This window comes from Spodoptera frugiperda, chromosome 26 (assembly GCF_023101765.2).
Source record: "Spodoptera frugiperda isolate SF20-4 chromosome 26, AGI-APGP_CSIRO_Sfru_2.0, whole genome shotgun sequence".
NCBI classification, from domain to species: Eukaryota; Metazoa; Arthropoda; class Insecta; order Lepidoptera; family Noctuidae; genus Spodoptera; species Spodoptera frugiperda.
In genome coordinates, this window is record NC_064237.1 from 3,065,693 (window position 1) to 3,091,623 (window position 25,931).

Sequence of the window (25,931 nt, forward strand, 5' to 3'; positions counted from 1 at the left end):
TGACCTCTCCCGCCTTAGGCGAGTCGAGAGGGAATGTCCGACTCTTAATCACTAAAAACCACCCCGTTCCTACTCCTGTCCTTCGAGCCGGAGCCCCGGTAAACCAACTAGGTAGTCTGCAGCTCCGGATAAAGGAAGTCTATACTCTTTTAAAGTAAATCATTTAGTATCTTTACATCAAGCTATATGTAAAGAGAAACTAACTTCAGAATATATTAGAACTTAGCAATACTTTTTGCAATATGGTTGGGATATTAAGCAAAATGGGTCGATAGAAACTTTGAATCGCACACTGAAGGTTACCTCAATATACTGGGGGAACAGGAAACTTCGTACACGTCAATTTACTTCCAAGTTATACGGAAATTCTTTTAAGGCAAAGCCCTAGGGAGAGCGAGAGTGATTTGAAGCTAGTTTCTGTATATATATAGACTTGTAATAGTCAGACAAGAAAGGGTAAAAGAATGGAAAATAGAGCTTTTTACATCGACCCCAGTATTGGAAATATTGGCAGGCTGAAAATCTAGTCGATTACAAAACTTGCGTATATAGTAGCAACTTGAGACATTTTATAAGGCATAACTTTACGAAATAATGATTAAAAAGCTACTAAGTTTTAGATAGGATTACAAAAGATTACAAAACTATCTAATAGATTACAGAAAATACAACAGTTTCCCTTAATACCAAAACAAAATGCTCCATACTTATATTTTTATTTCGGTTTTTCATAAAGACAGTAAGATATAGATAAGGATCCCTTAAAAGGTCGAAACATAAACATGAGCATGTTTTACTCGGCTTATGCCTATTATGGAGGTTTTCCTTATGTTTTCTGATACGAATAATCGCATAAAACTAAGAGCAATCCCTCACAAAGTGATCCCTACTGACCTTGAAGGGAATATTTCGGGAAATATTATTAAAACTTACACACATACATCAGTGTCGAATGTCTTCTAATAATGTTGGATCCATACATCATACTTGTTTTAACTTAGAGGTTGATTAAAAAAATTAGAAGCTGTTGCATTCTATTTTATTTTAATACTTTTGTACTTCCAAAATTTATTTAGGAATCGGTAAGTTTCGATTGATACTATTACTAAAGTGAATAAAGAACACACAACATAACGCCACGCCATTATATCCCAGAAGGGGTGGGCAGAGGTGCACATTACGGCACGCAATGCCGCAATGTACACCCGCTTTTTTTCACCGTTTGTGTTATAAGTCCTATGTAATAGAGGGTGAGCCTATTGCCATATACTGGGCACAATTTTAGACTCCGAGCTACTACTGAGAAATTTTCGAAAAACCGACAAAATGAGTTAAGTGAATAAAGAATTTAATTTATCTATTTAAGTCTTTATCTGCTAACAAAAATCAGTGCGCAGCAAATCCTCCACTAATGGATGTGCTCAGATATACTAATTACTATATTACATTCATTATAATAACAAACAATGTCAGCAAGGCAAAATAAAATTAAAAATTCACACGCCAAATAAAAGGCAGCACAAAAAACTTCCCATACATGAGGCAAGTACCATAGATGAAGCAACTTCAGTCACATACTGAATAGGTCCCATTCATAAAGCGAGCATTCATACCGTCACTGACACTTGATTACATCACATTTCTTATTTCATACGAGAATTGAAACTTGGATTACGTTTTCATAGCGAATTTTTCCTTCATTCGTGATATTGTGGAGAAAATTTACAATGTATTTTTTTATGAGATAGGAGAAAACGAGCGCTCATATTACCTGTATCCTTAGTACAAGTTTGTTTTACGTTTAAAGTAATCGAAACGAGATCTCGTGCAGCGCTTTGATTGGTTGGTTTATTAGAGCCAGCCAATCAGATCGTCGAACGCAGTCTAGTTTCGATTACTTTAAATGAAAAGAAAACCCGTACTAAGGGTACTAGTGGTCAATGCCACCCATGTACACCCGCAACACCACGGGGGCGCGACACAAATTTTGAGGTGAGGATAGCTACCTTAATCACACCATTAAACCTGTAGTTTCAGTGGAACTTGATATTACTGGCCTATTCATGCCGATGCCATGGTTTCTTAAGTGAAAATGAATCTGAGAAAATAAATTAATTAGAACTAATTCAACGTGTATAAGAGCAAGAAAAAATATTATCTACCTCAATTATATTATAACCTTAACGAAAAATTATTTATTTTAAAACTGGCGCCATGCCATAAATATGCAAAGTGCCAATTATAATATTCGTTATTTTATTCCAATTTATTATAAATGGCTGGCTAATGGGTTCTGAAATTTCATCTTGGTACACCTCCTGATAAAAGATTAATTAGTAAAATTTTAATTGATCGAAACGCATAATAAAACAAAAAAACATTTTTTAAGAAACCGAGTTTCAATCAAATTTTGAGACTAAATTTAACACCAGAATCCACGATATATTTTTTCTCCATATTCTGTCTAATTATACATAGTTATCCCTTCTTTAGCTCCTCGCTTCGACAAAGTTGCACTAATCGTGATTGCAAGTTCTTATCTATACTTATAATAAATCTGTAGAGAGGTCAATTCTGTACATGAAATATATTTCCAAAATAACTATCAGCGGGTGATTAGTGATCGATACTGACGCCAAAAATGCAATCAGAAAAAAATTTGTCTGTCTGTCTGTCTGTCTGTCTGTCTGTCTGTCTGTCTGTATGTTCTTTATAGAAATAAAAACCACTCGACCGATTTCAACGAAACTTGGTACAATTGTTCTTCATACTCCTGGGCAGGTTATAGTATACTTTTCATCACGCTACGATCAATAGGAGCAGAGCAGTGAAGGGAAATGTTGGGAAAACAGGAGAACTTACTGCATATTTTAAGCTACCGTCGTGTGTGCAGCCTTAATGGTTAAAGTTACAGTTAGTAATTCCCGATAGCTTAGCAGTTCGGAGCTTTCTGATTATATTTGTCTACTCTTACGTTTATAACACTCTCATTCATTCATTCATTCATCTATACATATGATAAATCTGTAGAAGGGTCAATTCTGTACATTGAAAATATTGAAAAAATAAATAGCAGGGGGTGTTACTGGATCGATACCAAACCCAAATATGTGGTTAATTTTTTTTTGTCTGTCTGTCTGTATGTTCAGGCAACACGTGAAAACTAACGGTTCGATTTCGATGAAACTTGGTATAATTATACCTTATTATCCTGGGCATAAAATAGGGTACTTTTTATCCTGGAAAAATACGTAGAAAAAAATCTTTATTTTTCAGTTTTATTCTACAGAACGCGAGCTCAACAGCAGTAGCTCAATAGAGGGATCTCCTTAATTATTATGGGCCTCGCCGTATTTGGGTCCAATAGATATTTATAAGATGTCATTGTCAGAGTTACTCCAAATGGAGAAATAAAACTTCCACGCGAAGACCGACATCCGCGCGGACGGAGTCGCGGGCGGAAGCTAGTTGTAAATAATACACAGACGGTAAAACTAAACACAAGAAGGTAATAGAAGATGAACAGACAGAGCTGCCACGAGACGCATCTTTCTGTAATCAGGCAACAACTCAAAAACAGTTCAATTATTTGACTTCTCAGTCACGATGTACGAGTGTCCGTAAATATCTTAGGGTTATTGTGAGTGGCGGGAACCAATTGGCCACGATCTCAACCCTTGCAAGGGCCACTTAGACCCCGGATAGCCGATATTGCTTCCGATGGGTTAAGCCGATGACCGCTGTGTTCTATTTTCAATATTCGTCTCTTTGTACTTGAATTTAACCTTTGGCTTATCCTTGTCTTTGGGTGATACAGTAACAAGATTACTATCGATACATTTTTCATTTTTTTAAAAAACGTTGTCATACTAGGACTGTCTCCTGTGTCGTGGATGTATTTATAAAGATACAATTTCACATAAACACATGACACCCAGACCCGGTGCAGGAGAAAGAAGAGTTGCTCCGTGCTTTTGCTTTATTTCTCTTCGATATCTCTGTCTTCTAGAGGCTCTCTATTAACAGTACTCTTCATATCTATGTCTTGTACTCAACGTAGTCAGTGGTTATTTCCAATAAATTGTAACTGCTTTGTAGTTCAGCTAGTTATTAATAAGATTGTCTAAAAAAATTAAGACAATCACAGTGACGCACACAAGTAGAAGAGAATTCTATAAGCACAATACTAATTCTTCTTCCAAAAAAAAAACAGGTGGAAAATTGTCTTAAAAATAACATTAACAAATGTCTTCGTTTACCTGTATTGTCTCAAGTAGCAGAAAATATGAATGGCTCTATTAAATTCCCTGCCGTGGCGTGACAAGTTATTTTAGCCAGAGTAAATAATCCTACTTAAATATCACACCTTACTTGTGAACCCTCGGGGCTCTCACACCGTACGTAGGTACTGAGATTCGGATAATCTTATTTAATTTGATAAATAGCCTTACATTTTCTTCATTCTGGCTGGTATGGAATGTGATGTGAATAACTTATGTTTTCTTTTTTCAGACTGATTGTAAGGCTGGTGCATCAGATCGCGGGCTACGTGTCATGAGTCGGAGCCGATAGTTTTAAATTAAGTAAAGAAGATTTGTTATAACCAAAAAGGTATCAGTTGTGAACTTATTTGTAACAATGAAGAGGTACTAACAGCCGTAATGAGTAATTTAATTATTACTTAAACTATTCCTTATGGTGGCCACACACCATACTTCCTATCGTTCCAAAATGCATGGCGCTGCAGATTTGATCCAATACAGTTCGTCCATACACACCACACACGATCACTTCAATCTTTCCAATTGGCAGCGACGTTCACTTGAAGCCATGGCGTCACCAATAGCAGACGACGATGTTTTAGCAGTTTTACGAATTATACTCGTGGTAAAGAAACAGAAAAATAAATAAAAATCGTTTAGAGTGGTGCAAACATTGGTTATTGAAAAGACAACAGTTTACTCAAGAATTAATGGTTACGCTGAAATATTATCGTAATTATTTACGAATGAATAAACAAAACTTACGTAAAACTTCTATCGTTAGTGAAGTTATAAAACTTCTATCACAGATAAAAAATTTGACACTACTGAACTCATGACCACCACACACGGACCAATCGGCATGTTCCAATTGGCAATCAAGCCAAAAGAATCAAAATTCGATTATGCCATCAAGTTAACTGTCATGCCAATCCAAGCCCACAGACGATCAGTTCTAACTAATCCAACCGATTACGTCATGCCAATTGGAGAACGTATGGTGTGTGGCCACCATTAGTAACGAATTTGTATGGAAAACAATTACTAAGGTCTGGTTTAACAAACCATTTAATGCTTGTACGGTTGATGAGTACGGCAGTATACAGGTAAACATATACCGAATCGATTGTATTGCTTTAGAAAAATACAATGCATACGGTTGTATACAATACAATACAATCTAAAAAATAAATTCATTATTGATTTTATTAACAGAAAACGAAGATCATTAAAAAGTAGCATGCAAGAAAAAAGCAGTCTCTTTCTAGATAGAATCGAAGGACTCAATTTTATCAGATTGCAACATACAACGTGAGAGTTTACCACAAAGAGTCCCACAGTGCAGTGCGATGCGATAAAATGGCGCGCAATTTGAATAATATTACTAGAAATCTTTCTCATCAGACACTACAGCTGAAATCGACGTCGGATCAGTGAAATAAATTCTGACAAACTACGGTCGGTCTGCGGGATATTTGTTCGTTTTCTTTCAATTCGATTTTATTGGAAATAATTTAACAAGAATTTGATATTTTCTTCTATGATTCTAAAACCATTTATATTTTGTACATCAGTAGGTATTTATTGGTTTGTTTATTACATCTTAAGATCATTAAAACCCTTTGTGTTTGCAAAATGTGCATAATTAAGGACATATAACGCTCCAACCGAATAATAAACTTGCCACTTTAAATCTTTAAATCTTATATCTTATGTTGCTTAAACGCACAGTCCACATGCTGACAACGCATTTTCGTATTATTTCCAAAGCAAAAATGCAGCCGTGCCGTATCAGTACCGTTTATGTGTGGGATGACCCTTAGAGTGATAGTCCTTATAGTATTAAGTTTATTGAATCAAATTAAGTAACAGATTAAACCTGACTCGTACATAAAACCATCTATTTTGTTTCATTGTTAAACACACTAACTACAAATTCTCTCCACGAAAAGAAACCACAGCGACCGTGACATCGCACTACGTAGCTCCACACACAGAATGGACCTCAGCACACCTAATACATTGTTCAAGGCCGCCACAACTCACTAGAATATAAAATTACCAATAATCTTAGCACAGACAGACAGAACCAACTAACGAGCGCTTTGTACTGTAAATAATTTACCCGTGTATTCCGATAAATTCTTTTATTCACAATCAACGTATTTTATGTGTAAAGACGTTTTTCTTTGCTTTGAAATTCAATGGCGTACCGAATTTGGTAAACACGCAATTTCAAATTATTGGAATTCGTTCCAATTGTGATTATTCGAATATAATGTATCGACGACTGAAAAGGTTTGTTGGGGACTAATTTGTATTCTTTTTTTTATTGTATAAGCCGGTAAACGAGCAGACGGATCACCTGATGGTAAGCAATCGCCGTCGCCCATAGACACCTGAAACACCAGAGACGGTACAAGTGCGTTGCTGGCCTTTTGGGGGTTAGGAATTTAAGGGTTTTTGTGGAAATTGGGAAGATTGGAAAGGGGGTATCTGGACATCCGGTAACCTCACTTACACAACGAAACTCAACGCAAGCCTTGTTAGTCGTCGGTTTTCTGGAAGGGTGAGAATTATTAGTGTTGTGTAAAATTACATTTGATTCGGTGTTTCTAGTGAGTATAATTTCGTATGTATAATGTGAAAAAACTAAGCAAATATTTTACTATTAACCTTTAACTTTGACTTTTATAATACAATTTCAATGAATAATTCCTAAAAAAATATTGAAAGTATTGAGACATTTAACGCTTGAATTCATCGTTTTGTCTAAAATGTCAATCGAATCTTGAACTATTAAAGTTTTCACAATAATATTGTCGACCTTTAGACCAGTCAATGTAAAAACCATCCCTTTTGATTCTTATTGAAGTCAATTTAATAATTAAGTAACGGTGCGTCGTATTCCGCGCCCGCTTCAAACAGCCATCCAAACAAACAGCAGTGGTGGTCTACCACAGATGGGACCCAGGGCTGATTCCTGATCCGGCGCTACGGACTACTTAGAGAGTTTACCGGGGCTCCAGCTCGAAGAGCAGAAGTAGGAACGGGGCGACTTTTGGTCAGTAAGAGTCTGACACCCTCTCTCACCTCGCCCAAAGCGGGAGAAGTCATTTGATGATTTTCACACGTTAAAAACAGTACATTTAGGTCACTTTTTACATTAAACACATACACAAACTTCAATAACATTCAATCAGTTTAAAAAATACTACCTACTTTATTTCAACACCACAAATTCGCTTGTGAAATAAAAATCACGGAGTTGGCACGTTTATAAATAAACAAAGGCAGGTAAGTACCTACCTAAGTAGTCAGGGCCAGGGGTCATCAACCGTCGGCTGTCATACGGAACCATTTGTCCTGAATTATCGCCCACAGGCGCTAACGAGCGCGGAACCCGAAGCTTCAACGAGTACTTACCGCATTTAGGTAAGGGAGGTAAGGGATGGCCACCAAAATTAATGCTTATTTATTAGATACTTAGGTTTAATATTGCATTGGAGAGACACTGGATAGATAAATTGTAATTTAATAGTGGTCCAAATGGATCTGTCGTTCATTGGATAAATAACCTTAAGTAGGTACCTTTTAAAGTAAATTTGCAATGACAAAAATGTTGCGAATGTATAGAACTAATTATTGATGACCTCTTTTTTACACAAGTTTCGGTTCCAACGCTTTGGAACGAATTACCCTTGTATCACAAAGTTTTTACTCCAAAGTGACATTTCTATTTTGCTTCACTTTACTTAAATTCAGAACCATTTTTATAGAAAAGTAGCTGACCTGGCGAACTTTATACTGCTTCAAACATTTTATTTACCTTCCCTGGACTTTTACAAAGAATTGAAGACCAACATTAGCCAAATCGGTCCAGTCGGTCTCGAGTTTTAGCGAGACTAACGAACAGCAATAGAGATTTAATAAAATTATGTTTGTAAAATAAAATAATTATGTCACAAATACGTTATAATTTAAATTAATGGATTAATTTGAAATGCACAATCATTACTTCATTAGTACATTACTCGATTCTAGAGAAATGTTCGGTTGTAATGAATTCCGAACCAAATACATTAAATGTTGATTGAATACTTTACATTCCGTGGAACCACTCTCGGGGATTTGGCTACGAATTTTTTTTCGAATCAGGAAATCGTGTGGTTTGAATCCAAAATCCTTTTCTAAATAAATCTGTGTACTTAGATTTTTTTAATGGGACAAGCCACAACCGCCCTAAACCGCTGCTACTCTTGTAAGCCAGGATCTACTACTGTAGATCCAACCATGAAAACACCGAAACACCAAAGGCGCATAGATCAGAATATATTATTAGAGGTGAAGAAAAAGAAAACGATAGTTTCCATTTCCCTCAGTGAATCTGTTCAACTCTAAACTTTTGGTCTGTCTATAATATCTGATAAATCTTAATGATGTTTAAAAATTTGTTTTTTTTTTCTTTAAATCTTTACTACCTACAGCGAATAAATAGGGAAAATCATCATTATAAACCTATTCTCTATTGGTATGTCAATTCATGATCAATCTCAATCAATTTATGGAACTTCACAGAGTAACATTATTACTCTTTAGGGAAGACAAGTAAAAAGCCAACAAAATGCGAAAATGTTTAATGGCCAGCTACCCCGTTTTATATAAATTAAAAGAAAACTCTTTTTTGGAGTTATTCTGGTAATTATTTCTGGCAACTAAGTGCTGCAAACTGCCCGCCATTATTAGGGTTCCATGTTTAAAAAACAAACTGTGATGGCAGAATGGGGAGCATCGGTATGTCGTATGGTATCGGAAAGCAAGACCAATCGAGATGGAGAACTTATATACCCAGGTTTCCTCACGATGTTTTCCTTCACTATTTGTCAGTCGTGTTTAAATAATCTTAGAAAGTACATATGACTCGGAAAAAGTCACATTGGTACTTGCCGATGGTAGGTTTCGAACCCGCATTCTTAAACCTCCAAGTCACTACAGGAACATAACGCACCTCGTCTAACGTAACTAACGTGTCTCCTCTAGTGTTGCGGGTATCCATGGGCGGCGCTGATCGCTTACCACCAGGTGGCCATAAGCTCGTTTGCCCCGTATTCCATTAAAACACGATATTTAACTAATGATAAGTGTCAGAATTTAGAAATGTATTTTACAAAGATATATCTTATGATAATAATAATTACGGAACCCAACAGACCGGCCTCAACTCTAACTTTAGAGTTTTTTTCATAATCAGAGCGAGCACGCTATAATAATTAAATTAATGGGTGTTGACGTAATTTTCTAGAGGGTTTCATTTTTCATTTTTCATGGTTCTTTTTTGTGGTTAATATTTTTAATTAGACATGAAATACAAGATATGTATAAAGATTATAATAATTTTAGTTAATAAATGTGCCGCTCCAAAGTCAATACTAATACCTACTCTAATCATTAACACGTTTTTTTTTCATACATACATAACTTCACGCCTGTCTCTCATGAGGGTAGGCAGAAATGGACTGCCAATAACTACGAATCTTCATACTTCTTTCGAAAAAATCGCCTAATATTGTCAAACATAGGACACAATTTTGAATTCTCCAAAATTATGATCATTACACCCCACTATATTATTTCTACTGATCCCATAGGTCAACAGAGATAGAGTATAGATAGATTCACCACCAAAATACATTAACTGTTCGGAAAGACTCTTCTATACTATACTCATGTTCTATATTAATGTTAACACGTCGCCACCACAATCAAGCGACATAAAAACATCTAAATATAAAAAGTAAAATATAAAAAGTCAGCCATTATATCTATATCACCTAATTAATCATAAGTCCTGCCATGAAATGCTTCTTAATTACTTTTTCTCATCCCTACAGGAAGCAATAAAAAGCTCTGAACGCGACATCATTCTGCCAAAGGAATTAATATTACACGCTCAAACGTATCTATTTATATTAACAACTAAACACCAAAGGAATTACAACTCTATCATCTTTTTCCTAGAGTCCAATTTTCACTAGAAAAAGGTTTAGTGCGGTGCTAACTCCGTGTTCCAAATTGTACCTTACGCTAGCTACAATTAGGGTGGAGTTTTGATATTTTGGGCATATTTCCTTTAATTTTGATGCGTAAAATGTAGGTGTCTGTTCGTCAATTAGAGGAGAATTTAGGTAGGTGTTGCGCTAATTTAATATGTCATGACACCTCGGTTTGAGTACTTAATTACTGAAGAAGCAACAATATTACAAGGAGAATTTACATCTGTGACTGTATATGTACAAGGGAATTTGACAAGATGTCTGTTTGTCTTTGAGGGATAACGTCAACATTCTTACATCTGTTATTGCTTTCACAGCCATTAAGATAAATTATAATATCGCTCTGCTTTCAAACATTACGTAATTTAACAATGGCGTCGTCTTTTGTGGTGATTGTTTCAACATTATATATCTGCTGGATATTACGTACAATATCAGCTTAACCTACTAAATACTGAAACAGCTATGCATAGTTATTAACACACAAACTATATTGTTTTTTCATTTTTAACGAGATTTAAATAAATCTTGTATTTAAATCTCGTTAAAACTTTATCTAACTGAACTTTAAAAGGGGCAATGACCAATGAGTTTGTTTCGGCATTTCTTCTCAGAGTAGTCCGTTAGGAAATGCCGACCTCATCTAGATTTTTGTTTTATACATACAATAATTTTAACGTGTGCTCTTTTTTAGGCAAAAATAAATTCATTGTTTCATTGTTTACACAAATAAGTATTTTATTATAATCCAGAACATATCATAATAACACAAAAAGTACATACGTTTTACACATTTTTATATTACAAACATTCATATTACACACACACACATACACACAGGTCAAAAGCCCTGCGCATTAAAGCAACTTTCACATCAGACGGAAAACACGTCAAGCGTATTATCGGCGTACCTATGATCTACGCACTGACGCATCATCGGTTGTGTGAGGGTAAATGTGAAAGGTTGAATGTCTTATCATACTAGCTACTGCACTGCTCAGCTCCTATTGATCGTAGCGTGGTTTTTTATAACCTACAATCTTACTTAATAAATGACCTAACCGAACGACCTGAATTTAGACTGCAGGGTTGGGGCCGTGGCTGGATAACCGGCTGCCGCGCAACGTGTGGCGGGTTCGATTCTCGCACGGAATAACTATTCGTGTGTGGTTTCGGGTCTCGGTGTCATGTGAATGTGAAATTGTATATTTGTAACCGCACCTACGACACAAGAGAAAATCCTAGTGTGAGGCAATGTTTTTTTAAAAGACATAACGATGATAACGATAGCGATGAGCTCAAAAAAACTATGAGGATTTGAAAGAAAGCGCATTCAAATACACAAACTTTTCAGCTTAAGATTTGAGATTTATCTGTTCTGGCGTTCGCATGTATCTGAACCGCGTCCACGCGACGTTTCTTCCGTCAGATGTGAACCTTCCCTAACACGAACAAGGTGAAACAATAACATCCACTATCAGTAACCTCACACTCAGTTCAGTTCCCTGTAATCTGACATTAGAGCGGTTATCGAATCGATTAAACCTTAAAATAATATCCACACTGATACCTGTGATAACGCCTTGTGATAGACGAGTACATACACGTGTTCTTGTTGATAACACCGTCAACTGAAGCTTTCATTCATGTTTAGTATAGTGCTTTTCTATAGAATAGAATCATATTGGTTATACGACGGGATTCAGTTACAGGACACATTCGTTAATAATCATCATCATAATCATATCAGCCGTAAAACGTGTACTATTGAAAATAGGCTTCCCCCAATGACTTTCAGATAGGCCGGTTGAAAACGACCACCTTCCATCGGCTCCCTGCCACCTTAATCAGGTCGTATATCCACCTTATGGGTGGATGTCCTGCGTTGTGCTAGCTGGTGCGCGGCCTCCACATGAGAATATTTATGCGGCATTTTTAAAAAACATTGCCGGACACTAGGATTTTCTCATTCATGTGTCGTGGATGCGTTCACAAACATACATATGACCCCTAGACCCTAAACAACAATTTGTTGATCACACAAAGATTTGCTCCGTGCGGGAATCGAACCTTTTTGGTAGCCAAATGAATCTATCTAGTCATATCTCAAAAAAAATGAGCTAACGGCAACAGATAAGCTTAACTGAATTATAACAAAGACTCTAGAAATCACTACCTCATACTCACTTACCTCATTGAATGCCAACCTTAAACATAAACAAGGAGACTACCCTTTAAACTAACTACCCAATCTCCTATAAAAGTGGTTAGACCCTAAAGACACCTTGAGGAATAGACCCCTTGACCTATTAGCATTCAGGACCACGCCAACCCTTCCGTAACCTTTAAAATTTTATCATCCATAGCTTCTGGCGCATTTAAATACCGTTTTGAATTTCAAATCACTTTTATATTTACTGCTGATCTCATACTTATTCATATTAGTCTAATGCTGTCCGACTAAGATAAAAAAGAGGTTCGTTTTTACGGGATGAAAGAATAAGGATAGATGTTACAGCTTTGTCAGAGGTCATTTTAAGGACAGTTCGATGACTATATTAACATAATTATTAAGATTTTGTCTATATTTTCTTGAAGAAACATGTACTGGGTACTTAGTCTTTAACTCTCAATCAGTTAATAACTAGGTTTCCATTTTATAAAACCTTTTTTTAAGGAAAAATCACCCAATTATTTCTTCTTCAAGGCAAGAGAGTATATCAGTCTCTTCCTGACTAAATCCACTTCGGCCGGCAGTACACTTGTAACGTCAATCGGGTGTAAAAAAAATATTCCTCTACTTTTAAATAAATAATTGATCACTAACATTTGCACACCCGTCGCGTCGTAAAGACGCAAATAGGTTAAGCCAAGATCTCAAATGTAGACTTATTTAGTTCGTCTAGACAAGTTCTAGTTTATAGTTTGTATGTTTTCTGCTTTAACTTTTGACTAGATTCATTAATATGTATTTATGTTTAGTCGCAATACTTGTTAATGAATGAAACTTTACGATAGTCTGACCACAAAATTTATAGCAGTGGGTTTCAAGTAAATGTTGCAAACTTTTATAACTTTGAACAAACAAAACTGAAAACTTCAAAAGCTTCAGTCAAAAATCACAGTACTAAGTTCAATGATGACTATTAATAGAGAAACAATCAATGGAACATTAAGTTTGTGCCTCTATGAATATACCCAGTTTTATTCTGTAAGCGTTCACGCGCTTGTTCCTTTTTAACCCCCGACGCAAAAAGAGGGGTGCTATGTTATATTCATTCCATTATCGGCCACGTACGAAAGTGGTGATGATAAAAAGTTAGGCGCGTGAAAGTTAGTATCTATTATCTCTATCTTACTCAAAATAAGAAAATTTTATACCAAAACAGATTAAAGAACGCTATGACGAATACCAAACTATGAACTTACCAGTTCAAACTTAATATAACAATAGTGTGAATAACCGAACACTACATACTATATCTATACATATAATAAAATCGTAGAAAAGTGCTGTCTGTACATTGAAAATAAAAATAAAAAAAATAGCAGGGGTTATTGTTATGTCGATGTCGAACCCAAAAATGTAATTAACTTTTTTTTTGTCTGTTTGTCTGTTTGTCTGTTGGTCTGTTTGTCTGTTTGTCTGTTTGTCTGTTCGTCTGTGCGCGCTAATCTCAGAAACGGCTGATCCGAGTTGGATGCGGTTTTCACGAATATATTGTGGGATGCTTAAATTTACATTTAGTGTTTGTTTCATGTCAATCGGTTCATAAATAAAAAAGTTATGTCAAATTAAAGAATCACGTCGAACATTCTATGCTTATACCATTAATCTCCGCAACTATTTGACGGATTTGGTTGAAATTTGGTACAGATATAGTTTAGAACCTTTTTTTTTTTTTTTTTTGAGGGGGGAAAATCATCCAATGACTTCTCCCGCCTTGGGTGAGGCGGGAGGGAGTGTCAGACTCTTACTGACTAAAAACCACCCCGTTCCTTCTCCTGCTTTGAGCCGGAGCCCCGGTAACCTTTTACGTTGTCCGCAGCTCCGGATCAGGCATCAGCCCTACTGGGCCCCATCTGTGGTGGTCTTATAGAGGTGCGCGCGGAACGCGACGCGCCGTACGCACGGGTCTGGTTCTGGTCGGGCGGCGAGCTACCCTTGCTCGCCGTCCGCAGACCCGCACTTACGGTGGCCGGAGATCGTCACGCGATCCCCGACGCCCGGAGTGTCTTCTGCGGCGGCTGGGGCGTGAGGAGGATCGTTCCCTCACGCGCTCCGCCTCCTCCTTAGCTAGCATAACTGCTTCGCAGAAGGAGGAGACGGCGTCCCATTCCCCCTCGCTCCGCACCATGGCCTGAACCAAAGCCGGACGCGAGAGGTCACCGTCGCCGATCACATCCCTAAGGACACGGCGGTGCTCAGCCCATGCAGGGCACACCGCTACTGTATGCTCCACCGTGTCCTCCGGGTGATCAACGCAATGCCGACACCCGGGCATTTCCTCCCGCCGAATCCGAAACAGGAACCTACCGGAACTTCCGTGTCCGGTAAGCACCTGCGTCAGGCGGTAGGTGAGGACGCCGTGACGCCTCTCTAGCCACTCCTCAAAGAGGGGACTTACCGCTGCTATAACAGCGAGCCCAATAGTTTAGAACCTTAGAAAGGACATAGATATATCTTTATTTCAAAAATAAAAAAATAAAAATAAGAAATAAATTATTTATAAATAATTCTATGTCGATCGTTACACGACTTCGGTTCATGTTATTGTTTTAATTCATCGAAAAAAAGTAAATAAATAGTAAAAAGGTATGAAAAAAATAATATCAATATAATAAAACATTTAGTACAAAGAAAATGCTCTAACGGAGTATAGATAATTCTATGTCGATCGTTACACGACTTCGGTTCATGTTATTGTTTTAATTCATCGAAAAAAAGTAAATAAATAGTAAAAAGGTATGAAAAAAATAATATCAATATAATTAAACTTTTAGTACAAAGAAAATGCCCGAACCGAGTATAAATAAATAATCCAAGTTGTCTTTATCCTCGATAGATGGCGTTGGGATCGAAATAGATCGCGCTATGGTTTCGTTACATTCATTTGGTTGGGTATCGGCCGAGCGCTTCGGTACTATTGTAGAAAAAGTGTATTATCAGTCGTATGATTATTTGTCTGTAGTGGTCCTGCTGTTTCGTATATTCTAAATTGGTTTCGTTGTATTTGTCAATTAATAAGTTTATTTGTTGGGTTTTCCTGGTTTTTTGGTTAAACTATTTAACGTAGGTTTAGTTTGATATCGATTATTAGTAGTTACTGTAGTTAGTTTGTTTAATAAAATTGTAAGTCTAATTTATAAATTAATTAGATTAGATTTAAGTCGTTTCTTTTAAATTATTTAGTTTAAGCTTGGTTATTATAGCATAGAGGATAGGTTGTAATATAGTTTCTTTTTTAATTGTTATAAATTCGTAATTCGTAGCTTTCTTTAGTTTTAAGTTAGTTTAAGTCCGTTTTTAAACTATTTTTTCAATGCCCTAAGTGAGTATACATCTATTAAATTCAAACGCAGAGCTCATTATGTTGATTTTTGAAGAGTTCCCTGGAATATCTTCCACATCTCATTTTTGAAGAGATCCCGCGAGATCGGGAACTATGTGGTTTAAACCAAAAATTTGCCGGAAGTCACTATTCCACGCGAACGAAGTCGCGGGCAAAAGCTAGTACTTTAATAAATTCAACCACTAACAAACAAGAGGTAACAAACCTAATGAAAAATAACTCCCTTCACTCCCTCTTTCAAAGGTAACCGACCTTGGGAACTTTCAAACGATACCCAAAAGTTCTACTCATTTCCAATGTAACGTATAGTTTTATAGACCGCAATAAAACAACCCTAAGGTCGTTAATCGCATCTCTTTTTGTTACTGACACCCTGGTACCTTAAGACGGGAACATCAGACTGTTTCATGGAATTTAAGAGATGGGTTTTATATCCCTCACTTTCGTCTTATGAGGGAATCTTCTGAATTGTTTGTTTTTGGCAAAATACTAGAAGATATAAATGGAAGTTTCTAGGTCTTTGAAGGTAGTTAATGGTGAAGCTCTTGTCAAGATATAAAACTAACTTAGGAAGGCAATCGATAAGGCAATAAATTTTCCCAGTACGAATGAAGATTTTATCTTAATAGACACTTCTTTTAAGCTATCTAAATAAATAAGGGTATTTCAGTAAAATTTATGAAAAATTGTGAACTAACATTTAAAATACAACATTTGTCAAAGTCGTATTATAATGAAAGAAGTTCATTTGCTGTCAGTTTTAATTTATTACTGTTTAAACTTTTCTTTAATATTTATTGTAGTTCTAATGCCCTGGTATTTAGTAAATGTTTTAAGAGGTTAACTACTTATCGTAGTAGTTTAATGACTTGTTTATAATGAGTTATAGCGATTATGAAAGATTTGCTTACAGTGAAATGTTGTTGTTTTCAAATATCAAACTATTATTCGTTTTTATTGCCACTATAATGATGTAAACAAGATATTATGAAGTTATGAGAAAACATCAAATAATGACCGACAAATTGGTTCAACCAAACGCGAGATAATCGCACATAAACTTACATGCGAAACTGAGAACCTCCTTTATTTGAAGTTGGTTAATAAAACTGTTGAATCGTGACAGACTGAGACAGAAACTTTCTTCAGAAATAAAACTAAAGAAGTGAATAAATAAAAGGTATACTGCGATCCCAAAAGTGAAATCTGAGAAAATTATAATAATATTTCTCGCAGGAAAAATCTAAGAAAGTCAGCAAGAGAAAGTTTTAGCGTACGTTCATGAATACAAATTGCAATTTTTCGTAACAAACATTACGTACAAACGGGAGATGTTTCTTCACAAATGTGAATTATTTTTAAGAAGAATGAGGGAATATTATTTATTAGAATACATACAAAACTCAAGCCTTGCCGCATGGGGATAGGTAGAAACTACAGACAGAGTATTATCCCTGCAGTTGTTTTATTGTCTTGGCCTTATTTTGCATCCTCTAAACATATTCAGTAGACGTAAGCAGTCTTTTCAATACACTATAAGAAACGATACTAATAGATTCAGCGATTTTGCAGTACATACAGGATGTAAACGGAACGCTTTTTTTGTTATTTTTATAATTTTAAACGTTTTAGTTTTCATGTTATTCATGCAACATCAGCCTTAAGCAGTTCATTACAACTATTATTATATAAAATAAACATTGAATTCCCTAAAAATAAATCTCGTTGTTTACCGTAATCTGTTTGCGGTTTTTAGGAGCCTTTCGTTTACACCCTGTATATTATATTTCTTCTAATTTTCGATTTTATAGTTTACTACGAAATAAGGTTTAACACACTCTTAAAGAATTACATATATATAGCAAATTATATGCAATCCACTATCTGTAACAGGAAATAAAACAAACTAATCAGACGAAATAAACACAAATTCAAATTATATTGTCTTGCGTCAAAGGCTTATCATGTTATCATGCCATCGGGAGATAAGCTGGATTCTGTGAGAGAACACCGTAACCGAACGAAGGATAATGTACGATAACTGTGACCTTGAGACTACCTCCAGACCTTCAGTATTATATATATTTATGTATATTACCTATATATGTGTGATCCATGATGAAAGAGGATCTTCCTTGACTTAAGATTATCGTCTGGTTTGGCGAGGGATTCCGTTTTTAAACTATTTCATGAATAGTCGATTTCAAGGTTTTGAGTCTTAATTTTTTTACGAGAATCTACCTTCGGGTAGTAATTTCAACGTCAATAATTCTAGTGAAATGTAAATACGGACACTGGCAAGACAACCTTTTTCAAACTGCTAATTCTATAATTGGATTGGAAAATCCATTAGATTTTAAATTATATTGATGTAACAATAAAGAATTTTGCGTAAAAAAACAGCTTGACCTGCTGGCTTCTGTACATTGTATACAATTCTACGTAGCTTGGGGGAAAAACTGCGTGAAAATGTACGCAACGACCAAGTAAAGTTATAATAAAGTTTGCCGCCGACACGGTCGCCGGTCGCCTCGTCATGTCACTTTGAAACGTAATTTTAAAATCGCAAGCGTGAAGCGAGGTTCGCCATTAATTAATTAATCAACCCATAAGGGAGGACATGAAAACGAAATGGGCTTTAAAACGAGTATAATGTTTTGGAATGATGAGAATTTTCCCGCACATTTATTTTAGGAAATACCCCAACACATTGACAAGTCCTTTAAGGTAAGCGTCCACAGGCCCGCATCGTACGCATCGCACGCATTCCGTATGACGTCATCAGTACGTATCGCATGTAGGCATTGCCGATGATGCGGTCCGTACGATGCGGATCAATGAACGCAGTTGTATGAGTTTCTATACAAGACAAACTAAAATCCGCTGCGTACGATGCGGGCCCATGGACGCGTACCTTTAATGCTTTCTTTTTTTTATTTCCCTGACACGTCCTTTGTGACGTTCTGTTTTCAAAACAAATATGAAATACGTGATGACAGTGCAGTATAACAACAAACATGGTTCGCAAATATCGTCTCGTTTTACTACTCAGCACATGAAAGAAGCCAATAAAATTATAAACAACACCAAGAGTAAAAAAAAATAACAATTTCTAAATCCGAACTAGAGTTGCGAGCGCACGAGACCGGGGCGGTGTTCTCTTACAAATCGTGCACATTAAAGCACACACCATCTCGTCTGCACGTCTAGCCATAACAATAATACAGTCTAGGATACACTATTAGTGTAGCATGAAAGGTCAAATTGTCTGGAATTTTCTAGAAAATTATCTTCATCGGCCAGAAAATTTGCGAAAATAGGCACTGCTGAAAAAAGTTCTCTTAAGGAAGAGTTTTCTAAGATCCTAAAGTTTGGTATGAGACTTGGTACATTACCAAAAAAATTAAAAGTAATATATCGCACCCCTAGATAAAGACTCCGGTAACTCAAAAAGTGCACGTTTTGAGTTAATGGCCTTTTCAAATCCTCGTATCGAGTGTCTACACGGACATACAACTCATGAAACAATATCGTCCACCATTTTTTTCTTTTCTTTTGTAGAAATTTCAGATTTTCTTCATTTCTGAAAAAACTGTTTTTTTGAGTTACCTGAGTCTTCATCTAGTGGTGCGATATATTGCCGAAACATTGTTAGCAACAGTTAGTTTTAAGACTTACTCTCGACATTGCTGTACTCAAAGACCGTACCGTACCTTAACTATTACTTAGTAATGATTTTGTTCGGAAAACAATTGCTAAGGACTGGGTTAAATCACTATTGTCATGACTCTGTGTACGACTGTGTGTTACCTATTACCAGTAATGTAAGTCTTAAAACCTCACATCACATCAACAGCCTATTAGTGGCGCCTGCTGACCAAAGACCTCTTTTCGCACAGAGAAGGTTTGAACATTAATCACCACGCTTGCCCAATACAAATAACTGCGATTATATGCGAAAAACTTACCTATTACTTAACAATATAGAAAATTACTAACTTCAAATGACTAAATCCTTGCAAAACTCGTCAGTGCCATCCCTAAACGCTTTCCCGATCTCATTTAAATCTGTCAAGTTGTTCGCAGTGAATATAAAGTTTTTCTTTACATCCCCCTAGGTAATAAACAGTAAAACTGTGTAGTTCCGGTTCGTAAATGGAGCTATCTTATTTATTTTATGACTGCAACAAGAGCAATATATCTTTAGTTGTAAGATGGAGTCGGGGCTCAGGAACAAGCTCAGACTATTAACACGGAGAATACATCTTTTAATTACTCTTACTTTGTTGATATGGACTTTAATTTATGTGTATGTTATAAAAAGAATATGTATGTTTCCAAAAAAAACGTAATAGTAATATGTAATTATTTAGAAAGCTATCAATTAATACATAATTAATTACATTTTACCTCATTACTGGTTCCCATGGGAGTAGGCAGAGACAATGGAACGCCAAGTGCTACGAATCTTACCTACCTCTTGCACTTTATTAACAGTCATCAGTCTTTTCGTGCATGCTCATCTGTTAAGGGTACTTTTAATGTAGCCCTTCTTTAATATATATCTAATCATTTAATACATAATTATAATTCATTAATTTTTATCAATGGATTACTGTAATATTAAGCATGCTTGACCAGGTGAAATGTAAGGATCTCAAAAATATTGTATTATCTTTAATGTACCACAGTTCTAGCAAACGAAATCTATTTGTTTTAAGAAATTCGTGCTGATATGGAGTATTCTTAGCGTATGTACAAACATTTTATTAATAATTTTATGATTACTTGCAAATAAGTATATAAATCTCTATGTAGCGACAATATGGTCGGTGTACTACAAACGAAAACACGACGAAACCGTCACGTAATCACGACTCACGACAAATCTCCGCTTCCTTCCTTGTCCCAGTAATTGTCTTATTTATTGCCCACAATACTGATCAAGGGGGAGCGTGTTGGATTGTAAGTCTTCAAGGTGCTATCGTAATAAACATGTTTTGTGGTGGTCTTTCTGTTTGGTGTCTGCAACTTACCTGTTGACAAAGAGAAATAAGAATTAATTATATTATGTAGTATATTATGTCTCTTTTCAAGGTGCAAGCAGACGATTATGTTTCTTCTTTAAAAACGATATTCATAGCAACACTTCAGTACCCTTAGTACGAGATTACGTTTAAAATAATCGAAATGAAAGCATGATTGGCCGGTTCGAAAAACTAACCAATCAGAGCGCCAAACGCGCTCTCGTTTAAATGTAAACACATACTAAGGGTACAGATCAAAAGTAGTTCCTTATTGAACTACAATAACACTAATAACAGTATCAAATAGAGGAATTGAAAGTCAGCAAATCAATTACAGGTACACTTAAATTAAAACGAACCACTGAAATCTACATTGCAATACAAAGATTTATCCGAACAAAGGTTTGCCAGGAAATTAAACAAGCACTTCTTTAATCACATCGGAAGAAAAAACAGAAGCCTGCGTGCCTCTGCTCAATAGGACAATCACGACAACCTTATCACAAGGTGGTAAGGTTCATTATTCAACTACGTGAGGTTAATACGGCCTGTTGGAGTTGCCGTCTTGAAAATTGAATCAATTTGCGTTAAGAGCAAATTGCGCGAGAAGGGAGATTGGCAGTTTCTTTTTTTTTCTTCTAATCGAGTTAAATCAGACTCTGTTATCACTTGTCTAATGGACGGTGACCTAAATAAAGACAATGGATTGTATTGGTAGGTACAGTCTGCAAACTAAGTTGGTATTGGAGACTGAACAATGGCCGAAATCAATTTCAAATATCTGTATCTAACGTGTTTGATGAAGATAGTTGAGATAACAGTGCCTGAGCACGTCGATTGAATAAAATTGTAAGAAAAACATTAATTTCACACGTAAAAGTATTGTTAACAACCACTGGGAACACCAGACGCATCTAACCTAATATTATTTAATTATATTAAGTATTACTCATATTATATATTAAACCTCTTTTATGATTTCAAAAAGTAAATAAAGTAATTTAAAAATAATTGTTTAAAAATGGAACGTCGAGGTTTTTAAAAATAAAAATGGCGGGAAATTGTTAAAAAAAATTGTTCGATGACTGAGAATAAATTTGTATTTGCTGAAAAGTTTTTAAATTTAATTTTATCTTGAATTAACACTTCAGAAGTGGGATATTTTCGAAATGTGTGGACCTTACATGGGAGGATTGGGGAAACGACAAAGAAACTACAGTAAGACAAAAAGTTCATGGATAATGGATTTTTTTTCGGAAGACGATGAACAACGCACGAAGGTCAAAACAAGACACGTTGCCCTTCGTGATGCTGAAGTCATACTAAAATTTCTATGAGGATAGCAACAGCAATGTGACTGGGTGGCTTCACAAAATCGATCACTTGGGAGATATTTATGGATGGGATGACACTGACCGCATATTTATCATGCAACTTCGATTACGCGGTTCCGTAAGGGATTGGTACGACGATCTAGAAGAATATAATATGTCGTGGGAAGAGTGGAAGAATACACTACACACTGCTTTTCCTAGATCGACTGATTATGCTGACAAACTGGAGCGAATGCTGGCCAGAACAAAAGAAGACAAAGAGACAATGACTAAATATTACCACGAGAAATTGTCCCTACTACGAAAGTGTAACATCTACGGTGAAAATGCTATTTCGTATATAATTCGAGGCTTGCCGCTGGAGTTGAGGGCTAATGCAAAGGCATACAGTTGTGAAACTCCCGAACAACTGTATTATGGCTACTTATCGGCACTGGAGAACCTGAAACCCGTGGTTTCAACCAGTACACGTAGATCTTCATGGGTGAGAGGAAACGCTGTGCAATGGAACTTCAATGGAACTTCGACTGTTCAACAACAGCCCAAGAATTGCTATGTTTGCCGGCGTCCAGGACACGAAGCAAAGGATTGCAGACAACAACAGCGCTGCGAGAACTGTCGGCGCAACGGACACACCACGGCTACGTGCTGGTTTGCTCCGAGTTCTTCACGCCATCAGCAACAAAAGGTTAGCCATGTAATGCATATAACTTATGACATATTTTGTGACATTTATAAGAGAACTGTGATCGTTAATAATCGCCAGATAGTAGCGTACGTCGATACTGGTAGCAAACTGAACATTCTTTCAATTTTGCGAGCAAAAGATTTACAATTAGAGATTCAACCTAGCGCTACAGTTATGAAAGGTTTTGGCGGCGCCTGTGTGAATTCATTAGGCACGTGTTATCTATTCTGTGTGTTGCAATAGACAATGTCGAACTAAAAGGCGCAGTAGAATTGACTAGCTGTCTTACATTTGATGTTGATTTAATAATTGGCCAAACAATGATTAATACTGACAATATAAGTTTAATAACTTCTGCTACTTCTATTCGTTTTGTGCAAAATAATGCTTTACAAGAAATATTTACTGACATTAATTTGAAATCATCAGATTTTAATAGAAAATACCCAATCTATTTAAAGCACTCCGTAAATATTCTTAAAGGGAACCAGGTATTCGTAGAAGTATATATTGATTGTGATATAGAGTTACGAGCAGAGTCCACATTTTTGACACGAACTGTATGGGTGCAATTAGGTAATATAATGTATTTCATACCTGCAGCTGTCATCAAGTCGCACAATACCTATTTAAAAATTCTTAACTTAGGTAATGTTAATCTGTCGTGGGGCGCTGATAAATTAATAGCTAGAGCAGAACTAGTAACCATGCCAGAGACGAGTAGTGAGCCTGTGGTTCTTAATATAGACAAGTATCAGACAGATAGTTTACAAATTCATCTTTCAGATATAAACGTGGGCCAGATTAGTGACACTGAAAATGAGCAATTACTACAGCTGTTAAACAAATACTCTCATTCGTTTGCTAAAAATACTAAAGATTTAGGATGCACAGACCTTATAAAAATGCATATTCGTACTATTAATGACAAGCCAGTACATTGTAAGCCTTATAGGTTGTCTCACAAGGAGAACGAAATAGTAAATAGTAAAGTTAAAGATTTACTAGATGCAGGTATAATAAGGGAGTCAATGTCAGATTACTCTAGTCCCGTAGTGTTAGTGAAGAAAAAGGGAGGTGATTATAGACTTTGTGTAGACTATAGGGCACTTAATTCCAACACCATTAAAGACCGTTATCCATTGCCTCATATAGAAGATCAAGTAAATAAGCTGTCGGGAAAATATTACTTTACGACATTAGATTTAGCACAAGGCTACTACCAAGTAGGGATGCATGAGGATTCAATACATAAGACTGCATTTGTAACTCCGTCGGGCCAATATGAATTTCTTAAGATGCCGTTTGGATTGGCTAATGCCCCGGCTATATTTTCCCGTTTAATTCAAAGGACACTTGGTAGGGTAGATCAAAATATTGCTTTGTATCTTGACGACGTTTTGTTGCCAACTGTATCTGTACAGGAGGGATTAAAGTTACTGGAAAAAGTACTGCAACTACTAACAGAGGCCAATTTAAAATTGAACCTAAGCAAATGTTCTTTCCTTAAAAGTACTGCTACATATTTAGGCCACGAAATTTCGGCTGGCACTATTCAACCAGGCGAAGCTAAAGTCAAATGTGTTGCAAGATATAGTCCACCACGGAATGTGCACGAAATTAGGCAATTTATAGGGTTAACTTCGTACTTTAGGAAATTTATAAAAAATTTTGCTCAGATTGCACGTCCCCTTACAGAATTGACTAAGAAAGATGTTAATTGGCATTGGGGGGTCGATCAAGAAAATGCTTTTGAAACTCTTAAGCAACGTTTAATTGAAAGACCGGTTTTAGCCATATATAACTCAGAAGCTAAAACCGAATTACATACAGATGCCAGTAAAATAGGCTTGGGCGGTATACTAATGCAATATCAGTTAGATGGCAGTTTGAAACCAATAGCGTATTTCAGTAGAGTCACAAGTAAAGAGGAAAAACACTATCATAGTTATGAACTTGAAACACTAGCCGTCGTAGAGTCTCTTAAACGTTTCCGTGTTTATTTAATAGGTATTCCAGTTAAGGTCATTACGGACTGCTCAGCATTAAGAACTACCCTTATTAAAAAAGATTTAATCCCTCGTATTGCTCGATGGTGGCTGACGATCCAAGATTACAACTTAGAGATTGAGTACCGGCCAGGTGACCGCATGAGACATGCAGACGCATTAAGTAGAAATCCCATACCAAATACAGTTCTAATGATTGATAATTCAGATTGGTTAGTAACTCTTCAAATACAAGATGATAATATCCAAAATGTAATTACTAGGCTTCGTGATAATTCTGACCGTAACTTGACTGCAAATTATATCGTTAAAGATGGGATCTTATTTAGGAAAACTATTGCTGGAGAACGGTTCGTTATTCCTAAGCTTGCCAAATATGGACTATTGCAGAAACTACATGATCAAATAGGGCACCCAGGACTTGAGAAGTGTGAACAATCTATTAAAGCGCAGTTCTGGTTCGAAGGCATGACTAAGTTTATTAGAAAATACATTAATTCTTGTCTACAATGTGCTTTTAATAAGGGCAATTATGGGAGGTTACAAGGTGAACTCCATCCAATTGAGAAACCTGCAATACCTATGCATACGATTCATGTCGATCACTTGGGTCCTTTCGTTAAAACGCGTAAAGGGAATACGTATATTCTTGTAGTTATTGACGCTTTTACCAAATTCGTGTTTGCCCGACCTGCCAAAAATTGTAGCTCAGTAGAAACAATTAGACTTCTTAAAGAAATTATCATGCAGTTTGGCTATCCGGTTAGAGTTATCACTGACAGAGGTAAAGCTTTTACTAGTAGGTATTTCAAACAGTTCTCTGAAGAAAACCAATTTAAACATATTTTAAATGCTATAGCCAGCCCCCGATCAAACGGACAGGTCGAAAGGGTCAATCGAACTTTACTGAATGGATTAAATACTATGTCTGAAAATGAATGTACATGGGATAATAAATTAGACGATGTAGTTTGGGGAATTAATA

The 25,931-nt window shown here is 36.2% G+C and overlaps 1 protein-coding gene and 1 non-coding gene across 4 annotated transcripts in view; one reads left to right on the plus strand and one right to left on the minus strand.

Moving 5' to 3' along the window:
* The window catches only part of LOC118263955 (uncharacterized), a 288,611-nt gene that overhangs the window by 214,575 nt on the left and 48,105 nt on the right, over nucleotides 1-25,931 (minus strand). The window lies entirely within an intron of this gene.
* Nucleotides 22,001-23,180, plus strand: LOC118272538 (uncharacterized). The gene has a single exon (XR_007707268.1). It is a non-coding gene; the product is annotated as an uncharacterized LOC118272538 (transcript).